Source organism: Macrobrachium rosenbergii, chromosome 56 (genome assembly GCF_040412425.1).
Source record: "Macrobrachium rosenbergii isolate ZJJX-2024 chromosome 56, ASM4041242v1, whole genome shotgun sequence".
Lineage (NCBI taxonomy): Eukaryota > Metazoa > Arthropoda > Malacostraca > Decapoda > Palaemonidae > Macrobrachium > Macrobrachium rosenbergii.
In genome coordinates, this window is record NC_089796.1 from 56,335,172 (window position 1) to 56,353,735 (window position 18,564).

Here is an 18,564-nt window from a genome sequence, read left to right on the forward strand (position 1 = left end):
GTTGGAGATGACAATTATTTTAGAATACTGTTGTCAGATTTTATTGCCTGTCAGTTTGACCCATGAATAAAGAACGATGATAATTAGTTCTGCCTCTAGAGAGCAAAGCTGTAAATTTATGGTGGAAAGAAAGACACATGACGTTGGCAAACTGGTCAACTTTATTACTCAAGTGTATAAAAACTACAGCAGATAGAATAAATATTTTTATTTCTACATAGAATACACAGTGTCCTTGGTAAATGCTACAAAGGTCATTTACCAATCTTTAAAGACTGCTGGGAAAATTGGCTGGCTGCAGCATGATCATAATGTTGTAAAGTCGCCATATCTACAAAACTTTATGGCTTAATTTTAGAAATAATATACCAGCAAAATTAAATATTTTTATTTCTGAACACAGCACATATTGCATTTAGTAAATGGTGCATAAATCATTTGACAGTCTTGAAGAACAGCCGAGAAAACACGTTTTAAAGAGTACTTGGTTTCACATTAGATTGCACGTGTTTCGTCATTGTTTACATAAGAATCAACACATTGCAATGGCGCCAGGCAGTGCACGTCACAAACCGGTTGGCTATCATAGGGTCTCAATCTCTCCCTTTATATCTATGGTTGTATTATTCTCTCGGACCTTCCCATTTTCTTTGATATTTCTCTTGTACAGTGCCTTAATTGAATATTTTTGTTCTTTTTGCACCAGGTGGCTTATGTCCGGCTTGAAACGAATTTGTCTTTCTACCTGCGTTTAGAGAAGCTTTATTGATAAATTATCTTGACCGGTTATTTCTTTGATTGTATTCCTCCAAGATCAGCAGTGTTGGAGGGTTCGCCTGATGAAAGTACAACCAATGTCTTTCTGTAATTATCTCTTGGGGCATTTACTAAGATTAGAAAGGCAAAGACCTAGGTTTTTAATTATCCTGTAAATTGTAAGAAAGACGGAGTTTTACTAACCTAACATGTAGCTATAGCTTTCCATTCTTTAACCTCGTAACTCCTCCCCTTACATCCTCAACATTAACTAACACAGGTATTCTCAGACTTTATCAAACCTCTTGCATCACCTAACTCTGCCTTTCTGCTGTTCTTCACATTCCAGCTAAATTCTAATTATGCATTCCATCAACTGGTGACCGCATACTCTTCAGGTAGCATCTCTGTTTTCATCGTTTATATTCACAAATCATTTTCTCAGATTCGTCCCTGTTTGTGATACTTTATGCCTTGATTTTATCACGCTTCATTCTTAATTACCCTCTTTGAAACCTCTGCATCTCAGCTGCATCTCAAACTGTCTACATTTTTCCTTCATTAAACATCCAAATTTCTTGTCCTGTCGTTTAATGTTTTTTATTTTTTTTTACTACCTACCCACAAACACCCCATTGATTCGGACTCCACCCTTGAATTTTGCGTGCTCCTCATATGCTATTTCTGATCCATTATCTCAAAATCTCTCATATTTCCATCCGTATTTTCCTAATATGCTGTTCTCATTTCTTTCCCGCCAGCCTCGTGTGGCGTTGCTTCAGACAGAAATTGAAATTTACATCTCTGGCAATTCCTCTTCCCTGCCGTTATAACCATCAGCATGCTTTTCCATGCACTTGACATGTAATTTGACAAATGGTTTTCCTCTGTTTCGATCTTTAGTGCCATCTATATTCTACAGCTAAGACCAGTACCATATCTTGTATTTTTTCTAGGTTTGGCCAAGGCTAGAATTAATATTATGTATACAGATAGCCTGTATAAACCAGTTATTGAAGATAGGTATACTTAACCCAACCTGTCCGCTACTATTATTGGGCTAGGAATAACGTGGATAGGTAACATAAATGTTACAAGAAAGATTAATTACATAAATGTGTTGCCAATTTAAAAGTGTGGAGAAGCTCGAAACATTTCCTTACTTCCTCATGCTCCTAAAATATCTATGCACGTCAACACACACAAATGCCAAAGCAAGGTAAATCAAAAGTCACTAATTACCTCCTGAGAAATCATGTAGTGTGATCAAATTCCCAGGCAGCTATATGGAGGATGCGTTTTGCGCTGGTACCAGGCGCTTGGTGCAAAACGCTTCCTCTATGTAGCTAGCTGCCTGGTAATTTGATTGCACAATGTGTTTTCCGCCATTTCAGTCTTGAGGTAATTAGTGACTTGATTTTCTTTGTTGACGTGCATCATAGGGGCATGAGTAAGCTTCTAGCTTGTTCACCTCTTATATACTGGTAGCACATACGTATTATTAAGGAAGGAAGACTGAATGGACAAACTTGTTTACTGGACTGGTGGTCAGCTTTCAACTGATGCTGTTCTAGATCTGTTGTCTTGCAATATTATAAAAACCATTGTCGTACGAAAATGCTGATATCTTTACCTTCAGAAACTGGAGTTGTAAGTTTCAAGTTAATTGTAATTGGAAAATTACTTCTTGACTGATGTTTATTCAGTCTTCTCCTTCCGTAGAATTTATACATCATCAAAATCATATATCATTAACTGGGACTGTTGTTAGTACTTCACACAATTATTCAGCTAATTCATTTTTCCCATAAACAAAGCTACATATTATTCACATTTCCATATTATGCTCGGTGTAAGTAATTAGTCTGTTCAGTTCTGATAACACGTTTTGTACTAGATTTATAGTATTTACATATGTACAGTAAGTTTGTTACATAATGTGATTTACTTGGTTCAGTGTTCAGTGTCGAATGAGTTCTAAAATATATATATATATATATATATATATATATATATATATATATATATATATATATATATATATATATATATATATATATATATATATATATATATATATATATATATATATATATATATATATATATATATATACTAGCTAACCAACCCAGCACTGCCCAAAAAAACTCTGAATGACAGTCTACAGGTAGGGGGAGGAGGGAAGAAAATAAGTTAAGTATATCTTAGTTTAACCAGACCACTGAGCTGGTTAACAGCTCTCCTAGGGCTGGCCCGAAGGATTAGACTTATTTTTACGTGGCTAAGAACCTACTGGTTACCTAGCAACGGGACCTACAGCTTATTGTGGAATCCGAACCACATTATGACGAGAAATGAATTTCTATCACCAGAAATAAATTCCCCTAATTCTTCTTTGGCGGCTCGAAGAGTCGAACGCTGGGCCAACAGCGTGCCAGTCGAAAGCTCTACCACTCCGCCAAAGAGGAACTTGAGGAGGGAAGAGGGAAGGAGAAGGGTGAGGGGGGAAGGGTGAAGGGAAGGGGAAGGGGAAGAGGAGGAGGAAGGGAAAGGGGAGGAGAGGGAAAAAGAAGGGAAGAAGGAAGGGGAATCAGGGGGGGAAGACATGTTCCTCTATCAGAAGATAATAAAAAGCATCTCCACTGAACAAAGACAATAAATAAAAAAAATATTATACTTCTACAATTCGCACTTGAATGTGTCTGTATGTTTGTATGTGTGTGTGTAGTGAAGTGTTGTTGCCAAAACACCCCATGGACCTCATTTAAACTGGTATACACCGTCTTGACGCTACGAAGTAGTCGCTATAACGAATTCTGAAGGCAAAAACGAAGAAGAAACAATCGAATTAATGAGAAAATTCACATTTGAACTAATAAAGAAAAAGGATATACTGTCATCATACATCTTGCCCGCCATATTGAGCTAGCAACTACTATGCATGCGCGAATGAGGAAGACAACTTGCAGTATGTGTTTAGGGAGAAAATCTTTGGACCTGCTGGTTTGGGTTCATTGCTTTATAGTTATGAAATCTGTTTTGTAACAAGGCCAAAAATATTTAATTTAGCAATACAACCAAGCTGTGAGGTATATGTTTAACACTTATATTAATAATTATCATATTTTTATGTTCAAAATTCACGTAAATTATGATAAAGAATTTATGTTATAGGGGACCTGGATTTATTGTTGTAGGTTGACCATACTTCTGACAGCGCATGGAATAAACGATGGACCGTCAGGAGAAAAATGATAATTAACCCAGTAACACTGATAGAAAAGGTGACATAAAAACAGAAATTTCATTTGTTTTGTCTTGTGTTTGTGCGTCGGTCACGGGGTATGGGTTTGATTTTGAGTTAAAATCCTTTCTGGGTGACACAGAGGCCGTGTGCAAAATTTTGTTTGGGTCTGTCAAGCGGTTCAGTTTCTATAGTGGACAAACAAATATACAAACATTCACTTTTATTATATATTTATATATATATATATATATATATATATATATATATATATATATATATATATATATATATATATATATATATATAGATAATAAAAGTGAATGTTTGTATATTTGTTTGTCCACTATAGAAATCCGAACCGCTTGACAGACCCAAACAAAATTTTGCACACGGCCTCTGTGTCACTCCAGAAAGGATTTTAACTCAAAATCAAACCCATACCCCGTGACCGACGCACAAACACAAAACAAAACAAATGAAATTTCTGTTTTTGCGTCACCTTTTCTATCAGTGTTACTGGTTAATTATCATTTTCTCCTGACGGTCCATCGTTTATTCCATGCACTGTCAGAAGTATGGTCAACCTACAACAATAAATCCAGGTCCCCTATAACATAAATTCTTTATCATAATTTACGTGAATTTTGAACATAAAAATATGATAATTATTAATATAAGTGTTAAACATATACCTCACAGCTTGGTTGTATTGCTAAATTAAATATTTTTGGCCTTGTTACAAAACAGATTTCATAACTATAAAGCAATGAACCCAAACCAGCAGGTCCAAAGATTTTCTCCCTAAACACATACTGCAAGTTGTCTTCCTCATTCACAAGCATGCATAGTAGTTGCTAGCTCAATATGGCAAGATGTGATGACAGTATATCCTTTTTCTTTATTAGTTCAAATGTGTATATATATATATATATATATATATATATATATATATATATATATATATATATATATATATATACACACACACACACACACACACACACATACACGTGAATACATATTGGGGAGATGAACCATGTTCAAATGGAACAGGCCTACAGGGACCATTGACTTCATATTCAATCTTCCAGAGAATATAGTGTTCATTGAAGGAAATTATGGAAGATAATGGAAATACAGAAAGAATAGATCAGGTATTAGAAAACAAAGATAAATTAATAAATAAATAGATAGAAATGTACATGAATTGTTAAAAGTATAAAGAGAGTCATTTTAGAGTATTGATGTATTACATCTTTGCATGAACTTTTGAGGTTCTAATTGCACATCCTCAGGGAGACCGTTCCACAGTGCAACTGTGTGAGGAATGAAAGACCTTTGGAATTGATAAATTTGATAGCGAGACACATTTACTGCATATTTGTGCTCCTGTTCAGCTAATCTGGTCACTCTCAACAGGAAAAGATGATCAGGGATTAGCTGTGATAGCGAAAGTTTACCGACACTTTCATTAGATATTTCTCAAAAGTAAGTTGTTGGTCAAACCTTACACCAAGTATGGTCAAAGCGTCATTCAGCAGTCCAGTGTACTTGAAAGGGAGAATGAGGTAGAAAATCAGTACTAATCAATTGTGCTTTTATTTTACTGGAGTTCAGCATCATACCCCACCTACTACACCATTCATTAATACGCTTCATGTTACGATTGAGACTGAGGGCAGCTTCATTTCTCATAAGTGGAGACTTTGCTACACCCACCAGTGTTGCATCATCGGCATACTGAACAATTTCGTTTTCCAGGCTAACAACCATATCACTTGTATACACTAAAAACAATAGTGGACCCAGAATGCTACCTTGTGGAACTCCAGATACGATAGATCTTGGTTCGCTTAAAGATCCCATCAATGGCAACTCGCTGCTGCTTACCTGTAAGGAAATCTTGAAGTAATCCTAAAACATATCCACCCACTCCAAGATTCTGAAGTTTGAAAATAAGTGCGTTATAAATTACTAAATCGAAAACTGCATTAAAATCTATCTGAACTGCTCTACACTCAAAACTCTTTTCCAAGGTTCCCTTGCAAATGGCATGTCAAATCTATGGAGCAATGCAGGTACCTAACTGCCTTCTATATGCATGTTTACTATTAGCTAACAATGCTGTGGAGTCCACATAATTGTATAGTAGTTTAAAATAAGCTTATCTGCAACTTTTTTAGAGCACAGGGAGAACAGAAATTGGCCTCCAGTTCTACAGTCTGCCTATGTACCACTCTTTGGAACAGGCACTGTATTACTAGGCTTGCTTTCATCAGGAAGCATACTAGTACGTGTACATGAAAATCTATAGAATCTACTGACCTCGGACAAAACATATATATATATATATATATATATATATATATATATATATATATATATATATATATATATATATATATATATATATATATGTATATGTATATATATATATATATATATATATATATATATATATATATATATATATGTGTGTGTGTGTGTGTGTGTGTGTATACTGTATATATATATTATATATAATATATATATGTGTGTGTATACTGTATATATATATATGTCTATATATTTGTATATATATATATATATATATATATATATATATATATATATATATATATATATATATATCTTGGTACTTCATGTTGCCATTGAGTGTTTAGAAGAATCCAAAGAAAAAACGAGATGCAAATCCGTTATCAAGGAAAAGTATTGGTAACAGATTAGGATGACTTTACTTAATTTAATGTTAAGATTCTATTTGAATGTAAAACACTCTTCATAGATGTTGGAATTGAATTATCATAATCAGAGCTTTGTCATTAAAGAAGGAAAACATAACAGGTAGCTTCCGGTTTTTTTAAATAATGCATTATATGAACGAAAATAAAATACAAAATAGCGCCGCATCTTGCGTATTTATCTTCTGACACTATTGCAGTTATAAAATTTGGTTGTGAGGTTTAATGTGGAATCAGAAAGACATCCTTTCTTTGGCTATTTGTATTCGTCTGATTTATCAGATAATGTAATTTATTATGATAAAAAACTGAACTTTTTTTTTCAAATTAATAAAATTGGTTTCTTCTCTGCATGTGCTTCTTGTGAAACCCATGTATTGGAAAGGACAACCAAGCTCTGTAGACTTGTCTCTTGTTTCTCATTGCGATAGTTATCGGAGTCGAAGTCTTTCTTAATTACTCAATCCTCTGGTCGAGATTAAAAAGTCAAGTTGTTATTTCCTGGCTGAAGTGTTTCTGAAGCCACCGGTGAGTTGTCATGAATATCGATTACAGGGAAGAATAAAGACCCAGTCTCTCTCTCTCACTCCTTGTTTGTATGCATGTATGAATGTTTGAGAAAGCTGTGTGTTTGTAATTACATATATTCTTCCAAACGGCTTCACCTAAGGAGTTGCCAATTAGTCCTCAACATTAACTTTTTACAAAGAAAATGTTGCCGTTTATTATAGTTTGTTAGATCGCCATCTTCAATTTGATATCCTTGATCGGCCCCTTTCCATGAGTCCATTAAATAAGGATGTAGAATTTTCTAGCTATGTATAATAACCAGGGAATGAGTTTTTGTCTCTTATCGTTCATGGGGGCAGAACACATAAATCCATGTACCCAATCGGTTTATTTACATGTTGTGGCCGTATTCACTAACATTTTCAAAACTCTTTTAGTTTCGCATTGAAACTGCGACAGATACTGTGATTTTCATAAACGAAACCCCACAATTGGGATTTGAGTAGTCATCTGCAATAGGCACCGGGCCAAAATTTCCCTGAGATTTCATTGATGGTTTACTTTCTTCGCTTTGGTTTCCACTCGTTTCAGAATTGATTTTCAAGGTCTTAAGAATGGAAAAAATTATGTTAAAGATATTTCAGAAATAAATAAAGCTCTCCTTTTTCTTCATTCTGGGTTTCTATTTAACAGGAAAGATGACTGTTCGCCATTTGAAAGTTAATTTGGTATACATAATATTTATCATAAATGCACCTCTGTAGCTCAGTGTATTACACACTGTCATATATATATATATATATATATATATATATATATATATATATATATATATATATATATATATATATATATATGTGTGTGTGTGTGTGTGTGTGTGTGTGTAATATATATGTATGTATGTATGTGTATGTACATATATATATATATATATATATATATATATATATATATATATATATATATATATATATATATATATATATATATATATATATATATGTATTATATATATGTATGTATGTATATATATACATACATACATGTGTGTGTGTTTTGTTCAGCGGTAAGCAGTTTCCTTATACAGGAAGATAACTGTGGACAGAAGAATCAGTGCGACTGCCAGTGACACATTCTTAGTTTTATTGCTAATTCATGAGTGAGCCTCATGTGTAGAAAACTTCCACAAAATCATGTGCAGAAAACTTCCACAAAATTAGCTGTTTCATCTACTTGCAAAGAAGATTACATCAAACGCCTTTCCCAAATAATATGCCATTTACAGCTATCTTGCAGGCACTCTCTCGCTTCATGGACATGAAGAGCCCTCGTTTCTTGAACCACTTTCACTATCTCTATTCAGCACTTTTTAGGTCGCTCTCTCTTCATCCCACCAAACACTTGCAAATTATGTGTGTCTCTCACCAACCTATCATCTATTTATTGCACATGACGAACCTCAAAACGATCGGATTTATTCAGTCTAACCAATTTATCCACACGTCCCACCTTTCAGTTCATATTAATACACATCAAATCGTCGCTACAATACCTTTTTGCCATCATCATCATCATCATCTGCTGTCTGACTCCTTTTGTCTTATCCTACCATCATCCATTGTCTTTACTTCCTAACGAAGGGAAGTAAATCTACAACAGAGGCTTCTAAAACTACAATACAGAGACGTGAACAATATAATGGAACTCCCTCAAAATGAATAATCTATTTTATTTTTTATCTTAGACCAGTCAGTAGGTCACTGGTGTTCATCACCTTACCCTTGCTCGCTTTCACTCTCAACTTTTTTATCTTTCAAACTCTGTTAAAATACAGTTTCTCTTCACTATCCTTAATCAGTGCTGTATTATTTGTAAATATCACCATTTCTATACTCCATGTACATTTTATTTTCTTACCGTATAACTTTGCCTTTCTCTGACATATCACTTACTTAACCTATGAAGATATTAGACAGCAAAGGAGACAACGTTCCCTTGTCACGTACCAGCTTTTCCACCAAACCAGTTGCTCTTCCATCCACATGTTCTAACTTTCTTCTCCTCTATCATAAAAAATTGTACTTACTCTCAACATTTAATTTTCTGTGCCATTACATGATGAACACTTTCCACATACCCTCTGTTAACTGGTTATGAGCTTAATAAATAGTTGCTTACTCTTGATGAGGTAGTTTCAGGGCTGGGTTGGGTGCTACTTAAGACTGACTAACCAACTGCTGCGCCTTAGCTCTTAAGCTTATTAAGTGGTCATAGGTCTTTGTGTGGCCCATGCTTTGCTTCCACATTTAACTGGGAAGATCAGCAGGCTTGTGTGTTACTGGCATACCTGAACCATGTTATTCTCACAGTCTATCAAAAGTAGATAAAATTTTAACATTAAATTTAATGTATCTTGAGGCATCCTGTGTTTTACATGGACGACCCCTTCATGGGACCTGGTAAACAATGTGTTACCAGTCTTGTCTGACCTAACAACTATGAGCTCTTAACTTTGACATGATTTCCTTCCTGAGAAAGGCAGACAATTTGCTAAGGTCTCCAGCGCACAGCCCCTGCCATTTGTGAGACCAGGGGTGTTTTCCACAATATCAATGATGGCAGACAAGAAAACACCGTACACAGATGCCTTTACAAGCACCAGAAAAAAACGGGTGCCCCCAGCCGCCTATGCTTCGTATTTATTGTCATGAATTCAGAAAACTGGCCTGGAACTGTGCCCTTAGCTGTAGCTGGACAAAAAATTACGAGATGCCATCCAAGGAAACAACAGTGGCTGCCACAACAATTCTGGAGACCCACTTTGGCAGGGCATATTTTGCTGACAGAGCCTCCTTCAAGACGTTCCTGGTGGATGTGGGCTCCTTGAAGTCAGTAATTCCATCATCAGAAGTCAGCCTCCAGACACGCAGCTGCAACTTGTGGCCACTATCGGCAGCCCATAAAATCCTATAGCCACTAAAAACTTGCCTTTCATATGCATCCATGTGCCCATACTTGGTGCTGAATTCCTTGGGTAATAGGGGCTGCTTGTGAACATCACCCATTGCAGCCTTATTTACATATCTACATTCCAAATGGCTCAACTGCCCATGAGGCTCAAACATCCACCCTTCTCGTCAGTAGGGACTTCCTGCACCAACCCCCTGAAAAGTTCTCCGATGTCTTCCAGCCAGAAATCTTTAGACCCCCAGAATACTTACCAAACACAATATCCTCCATTACCTCAAAGTAGTGGGTCACCCAGTCCATTCCAAGTTCTCCCACCTGCAAGGCTGGTAGTACGGTACGGTATGGAATGTTTTTCCGTACTTCGTACCTGGCTGAAATACCGTACCTTAATTTCGTACCATACTCTCAATTATTTTTCTGTACCGTACAGTACGATAAAAATAATGTAGCATAATTCCATACTTTATGGCACTGTAAAGCAAACTCAATCTACATCAGTAAAATCCTGTCTTTATGAAAACTTCAATGTTAACAGGTATAAATTAGCAAAGGGACTTATGTACATGTGTATATATTCAGTTGTCATAATAATAATAATAATAATGATGATGATGATAACAACGATGATGATAATGACAGTATTAACAATAACAGAAATTATATCAATACCTAAGATAAAATTATTAATAGCTGCTACTAGTAATGTCTAATTACAATAGAACTACTACCACTACTACTACTAATGATAATAATAATAATTATAATAATAATAATGATATCAGTAAATACATAAAGAATTCGCGTGACACAGCATGATCAGTACTGGGCAAGAAGACACGTTCAGAATCAAGCAGACTGGATGAAAGTCGCCCCGAATGGACAATGTGGGTTATGTGGCTGATACTGTAAACGTTTATAACGTGTTACTTCAAGGGTTACACACAGACATACACATGTTAATTAAGTAATTCCAAACATTCACATGCACACAGACACACACACACATGCATGGTATGTTACAAACTGAAATATTAAGTACCTTAGTAATCTACTTGTGCAGTCACTGAAGCGACCGAATATGCATTAGTAATTGCTTAGTGATATATCAAAGCTTAAGGTATGGTACGGTACGGAATTTTGCCCATTTTTTCCGTACCTGAATCATACCGCATTCTGTACCGTACCATACTTTGGTAAAATTATCGTACCATGCCGTACATATAGAATGAATATCAACCGTACTGTAATGCCAGCCTTGCCCACCTGCCACCAGAGTGCCTTTGCACTGCTAAAAAGGCTGCCCAAGAAATGACATAGATGGGCCTGTGCCAGAAGGCCTCCAGCCCCTGGGCCTCACCTCTGCAAGGGGTCAAGAAACTCAATGGATCATGAAACCCCCCCCCCTCCGGAAACTACAGGTGATTAAATCTTCAAACTGAACCTGACCATTACCTACTCCCCAACGTGTTGGACATTGCACCCACCCTCCACAAGGCAAGAATCTTCACTCCAAGTTCTGCATGGTAAAGGGTGCTTCTGTGTTTCCACTCACAAAAAAGATATCCCAAAAAAGCAATTATCCCACCCTTTGGAACATACACTTTCAGTTACTTTGCATTAGGGCTCTGGACTTCAGTTGCCACTGTCCAGAAGCTGATGGATAACATTCTGGGTGACCTTGCTTCTGTATCTGCTTCATTGATGACATACTCATTTTCTCCAGAAGCAAAGAAGAATACCAACAACACGTTAGGGCTGTACCATCCCTCAAAATGGACAATGGCCTAATCATCCATCCTCGCAAATGTATCATCAGTACCCCACTCACTTTAGAGTTCCTAGGCTGTCGTGTTTCCAAGAACAGCATAATGTCCATCCTCTAAAAACCATTAAAGAACTCCAAGAATTTATGGAAATGGTGAGTTAATACCACAGATTCCTACCCAACATCACCAAAGTTATGACTCCATTTTGCAATGGCCTCAGCCGTTATGCAAAGATATTTGTGGGGCCCTGTCCAACAGAACATCTTCAAAGGAACCAAGAAAACCTTCACAGATGCCACAAAACTGGTATTTCCTAACCATGAGGAGCCTTGCACATGCTGTCATTACAAGCAGTGCTGCAGTGGTGCTGTCTTAGATTAAAAAAATTAACAGTGCCACCAAACTCCTTGGCTTCTTCAGTTGGGAGTTAATGGCGGACAAAAAAAAAAAAAAAAAAAAAAAAAAACACAGTGCATTTGATGGAGAACTTCACACTGGGATCTAGCAACCAGCCACTTCTGACACTAACTGAGGGTACACCTTTAACTGTCCTGACAAATCACCACCCTCTTGTCCATACCCGCATTGAAAAACATGATGCATACTCCACCAGTCTACAGTGATATCTCTCAGCAATTGCCAGTTTGTTGTGCTGGATAAAATATATTTCTGGTAAGAAAAACCTTGTAGTAGATGCATAATCAAAGATAGATATTGATGGAGTTCAATATGAAATAAACTACAAAGAACTTGGTAAAGCCGAACAACATGATCGTGAAACACACTACTATTCTATCGCCATAATGAACGTGAAATGCAGAGACCAACCCATTAGTGTCAAGGGCTCAACCAAAGGAAGTGTTCCAACATATCCGCAGAATTGCTCTTCCATCCAGCAGAACGACAGCCAGATGGTAACGGAAAGATTCTTATGGTATGTTCTAAAATAAGAGACAAAAAATGGGCTAAAACAGTGCATTTGGTTCCAAATAAACAGAGTGATGTTTCACACAAAATTCAGAACTGAGAATTCCTTTCCCTATGTAAACATAGTGTGACCCCTGTGAGAGGCAATTCCAATGATGGAAGCAAGAGCAAGCGCCTGCATAGAAACACATCTAGATGGGTGGGTCAGCCCTTTCAGCTATCCTTGGTGACATCACCTCCTACGGAGGGCTTTCACCTCTGAAGTATGGATCACTGTAGCCAAATTACTGGGATAAAAAATTCACTGCACCACAGCATACAACCCAGCCACCAATGGCATGGCTGACAGTACTCACTGATCCCCCATGGAGGCATTCATCGCCCAGACGAAGAATGGGAAAGACTACAAAAAAATACCTTAGGTCCAAACGTACAGCTGAAAAAATACCAGGTGGGCAGCCTGTTTCGTATTCATTAGAAACTACGCCCACAAGCACCCAAACCCCGCCATACAGAGGCCCAAGTCGTTAAGATGAAAACAAAGCTTTTGAGTTATGGCATTAGACGGCTCTTTAGTAATCAAGCGCCTTGAAAATTTATTTAGTTGTATATAGGTAGTAACAAAATAAACCTACAATAGCTGAATTAGTGAAGAAATTAACTGATGACAGAATCGCAAAGATCACAGATGCCTTAAATATGTGGAAGATGTCATAGGTTGGCGACTTTTGAAGAAAACTTATTGGGAGTCAAAATATTGGGATCCTCTCCTTTAGAGGAAGAAATGAACGGTGCTAATTCCTATATTCTTGCTTGCGAGAAAAACTAAATATCCCAGTAAAACGGACCTTTCTTCTTCAAGTGCAGCTTAAGATTGCGTGAACAATTGTGATAGAATGAAGATTATAGTCTCAAGAGAGACTTCCTTCCAGTGAATTCTCATTGATAATATAATGGAGGCATGACAGTGATTTTATGGGGATAATAAGCTGTGAAAATATGTTATGAATGATCACAAGAAGATAATGTTGAAAGTGAGTTTATAGTAGCATCGTAAAATAACAGTGAAAATGGTAAAAGTATGGTAAACCGTTACCGCACTAAATTATAAATGATGATATATTTTTCTTTTGGAAATAAAGATCGTGGAATGGTTTATGTAAATGCTGTTGAGAGTCGTAAAAATGGCTGTGGGAATTTGGAATGAACGTCGTGCAATTTCTGCCAAAGGAATTTAATTTCTAACGAAGATCGTTTCTGGCATTCAATGTAAATAGAAAAAAATATATATATATATATATATATATATATATATATATATATATATATATATATATATATATATATATATATATATATATATATATATATATATATATATATATATATATATATATATATATATATATATATATATATATTGTGTGTATCTATACGTATGTGACTATGTATATATATAATATATATGTGTTGTCTTTATGCATTATGTATTTTCTTCAAACGGTTACGCCTAATCACCATCGATATATAAAGGACATTGTTTAGTTTCGGCATTCTTTCGTAAGAACATTGAGTTGTTTTTTAGTAGTCAGCCTTTGGTCCTAATTTTCAAAGGAGTCATAGAATTCCTTAAGATCCTTCGACTTTATTGCCTAAAGATATTGGAAACGTTATTTCTCCCGAAACCATTGAAGCTGTATACACCAAAAGAATTTCCTTCGATGGTGCTCGTTGCATGATTAAACCTCCTGGAAAAGAGTACTCCGATTTTTTTACTGCCCTGCACAGGAAACCAGTTGCTTAAAGACAGAATGACGGTTTTTCATCGGAAAGTAATTCCTTGAATATGATTGTCACTGTATGGTCTTGAGGTCTTGATTTATGTGTTAGTCAGTTAGTTCTGAGTGATAATGTTTTAATTTTAAGTAAATCCTTTTCGACTAAAAGGCAGACGTTCAAATTTAAACTTGGTCTATGCATTTAAGCATAAAGATGTTATAGCAAACTCAGGTGAAAAAGCTTATGTCAAGAAAATGTGTATCGTTCCTTATCTGATTGATTGAATATTATCGATAGATTGATTAACAGATGACATTTACGCATTGACACATGTATAACACTAATCATTATTCTCAGCGTTAATTTAAGTCTTTTTATTAACAAAACAACTGAATGGTTTTCTTTTATTGAGAAGATAACTGAATGTTGTGAGGGGCGCAAAGGGCCATTTTAAAGGAAAAAAATTGTTGCCCCAATAGTCACATTATGCTGCGAGGCTTCGAATACTCTGTTTCTGTTAGCTATGAAGGACCAGAGATTGATCTGCTCAAGATCTCTGTTAACCCCCTAAGTACCTCAGTTCACTGTAGCCGAAACGATAAACTGCAACAGCAGTTGTTCTTCCTAGCAGTGTATTGTATTTTCAACTCCAAGAGCCACGTCGCCTGTGAAGGCTAAGCATAAAAGCTCCACAAACACTCCTTGGGAATGATGTAGAAAATTAGTCTTTTCGTTTCTCTGTCAGGTATCCGAATCCTTTGGCATTGAGAAACAAATCCACTGTTATGTATGGGTACAAATATATTTAAAAACAAATGCATACAGAGAGCTTTCGGGAATCTGTTCGATTCCCCTTTCCAGTCAGATGTACCCATACATAACTATGGGTTTGTTTCTCCATTTCAAGACTCATGCTACTATGAGTATTTTTCAATTCTTTGGCATGTCTTTGCAGTTGTCGAACTTAATGAGATCAAAATCCAGAGAAGGATAAGAATATGAACAGTAACAACATTTCCCACAAATGAGGATGTGAAATTTTGAAATGATAACTTGAATATTTCCCAGATCAATAAAATATTTCAGCCGTAGGCTTTTTCAAAATAGTAACTTTCTGTCATATTTCCCTTTATAAAAAAAACGTCCTCCGATGTCTAGAGACAAATTATATGAGTTTTGGAGGAGCCGTTCTGAGTAACCGTCGTTGCCTCTGCAGGAAATTACCGTCGGCGTCTGAAATTGAATGCATGTTCGGAGGTATTGTGTCGGGGAAGCGCCACGAATTATTGGAAAAAATTATAAGGTTGAAATTTGAGGTTTAACAACATTGATATTTGTTCATCTTAGCGCAACAGGGACTGCAATAAGTTGATAGAGAGAAACGGAATTTGGATATCCACATACATATATATACATATATATATATATATGTGTGTGTGTTATCCAGCTCCATATGTGTGTGTGTGTTATTCAGCCAGGTTCAGCCAGCTGTCTATTGAAGTATCTGTTTTAAGAACAGATTTTAGCATCTCACCTTTCTTGAGATGTTTCTGGTAGCTGTGGCCTTACCTGAGTCAGCAGATCCCTTCTCTTTCCGTCATAGGATTCTCTCTAAACCTGTCTTTACAGAAAGGCCTACTGGAATGAGACACTAGACTTTATTGACAAATTTAACGGAAGTAACTCTGCAAAAACTACGGACAAGAAATGGAGTGTCTCACACTCCCTATCAAAGGTACACATTACTAGAGGGAATACCGTTTCCCAAATAAGCATAGACATTATTTTATGCCAGACAATAATAATCAGAGACCCCCTTGTCATCAAGCAGAATAATAAGGTCGTGACGACCACAATACAAGTCATATAGTCTGTAAGAATAATAACACCACTTCCAAATATTAGTCCTTCCAGGACAATGTTCCAGTTTCCTGTAGAAAGAAATATCACTATATTAAAACCTGCAATTGTGAATGTACATAAATGTTCAAACAGAAAAATTGGCAAGTTCATTACACAGACATCGTTCAAGTTCGCTGCTTTTCAACCGGGTGGTTTTCCTTCTAAAATCTAGGAAAGAGAAAAATGTCACTGTGCGTTTTGCTTACTTCTATGGCCATAAATAACGTATCTTCATACTGGCAGGTTCTTTGATCACTACAACAGGTTAAACCACATATCTGCTATTACAGCTATAGGCAGTCTCTCCCGAGAGAGTCACTGTTCCTCTCATCATATATCATGGGGGATCGCACATATACACACACACACATACACTCCCGGAATCTGGGCATTTCCGGTGCATAAGCTCAGCTGACTGAACGAACACACATTGTTTCCATGCTCTTGGACCATGACCAAATGGTTCTCTGCATCTGACTGAACAAATCCCAATGTCAGCCCAAAAGAACCTGTGGGAGCCATTAACAGGTCATCAGATATCTTACTGTTCAAAGACTTTTAAAGGTCACCCCTGTGACTGTTACATATAAATATATATATATATATATATATATATATATATATATATATATATATATATATATATATATATATATATATATATATATATATATATATATATAATATTTACACGTACATATTGTCATAAACTGGGTCCTTGGTGTGGATGGAATTGGGACAATTTATTATTATAGACTGCCTTCGGTACCAAGGGGGTTCCTGATTATGAACAAAAGGAAGAACTACTGGAACTTACCTTTAGAATCTTCCTTGATTTATGTAAATAATGAAGGTTGCCAATTTGGAATTAGAATTCTTTTACATTTAAAGAGGTTTATTTACAGAGAATGGGGCAGGTATGTGAGACCAAAGATGTAACAATTTACAGACACGTAAGTCACTTATGATAGATCTTAAATGCAGTAATTTAAAGACAGGCAATGTAAATATGAAGGGCCACAGAGGCAACAACTCCCATTAAAACAATTAACTCTGATATACAAATGCATCAATTTACAGGCAGTAATACAATAAAAAGGGAGTAAATTCAGGATAATGGACATTAGTTAATCACGATGATTTCTGTGTAAGCAACAGATTCTGCGATCAGGCTGCTACCAGGAATGGTTGGGTGAAAATTTGGATGGCAGTTAGTAAAGGGTATCCTGGCATAGATTTGCAAACTGGGCAGGTATATCGGCTCCTGGAAGAGAGTTCCAGAGTTAGTACAAGCATGGGGGCAAATGAAACCTCTCTTGTTACTAAACAAAGCACAATGCATCTATGCTCTAGGGAGGAATTGCTCACTTGAGTCACTTAAATTAGTTTGCCCTTAATTTTACACTATGTAGGGAATATTTGAATACTTGTCACTGAATTGTATTAGGTTGATGTCAAAAGCAAGTCATGGGGCGATTCACGGCTGATCAAGTAGGGTAACTTAACAAAGGGGCTGCTTTTTTTAGGAGGAAGAAAATTGAGGTTTGGAGAAATGAAAAACCAAAGAATTTCATGGAGAGAAAAGGAGCTGGCTTATTGACTAATTTACAGGCCTACATACCTGGGGCCTGTAGATGTTTTGCGCTGAACATTTGAGGCTTGGCCGGTCACTGTGGTCAGTTTCACCTGCATAAAGGAAGGAAAAATTTGCACGTGTGTCTCGAGTGCTGGTTCTGCAAGTGGAGGTGCTTGGTTCTCAGGAACAACCCATTGCGCGCCTTCCAGATTGTTTGCTTCAAGTCTAGGCCTAGGTCGATCTGCAAAGAGTCATACAGCCAGCAAAGGAGTGGAGAAAAGTGGGTCTTATGGTTAAGTACTTAGAGTTAAGTTCCTATCTATCTCACAGCCTGGATTTGCCTCCTATCTCCTAGCGGATGGGCGCTCCTACATATCGTGTGATGTGGGG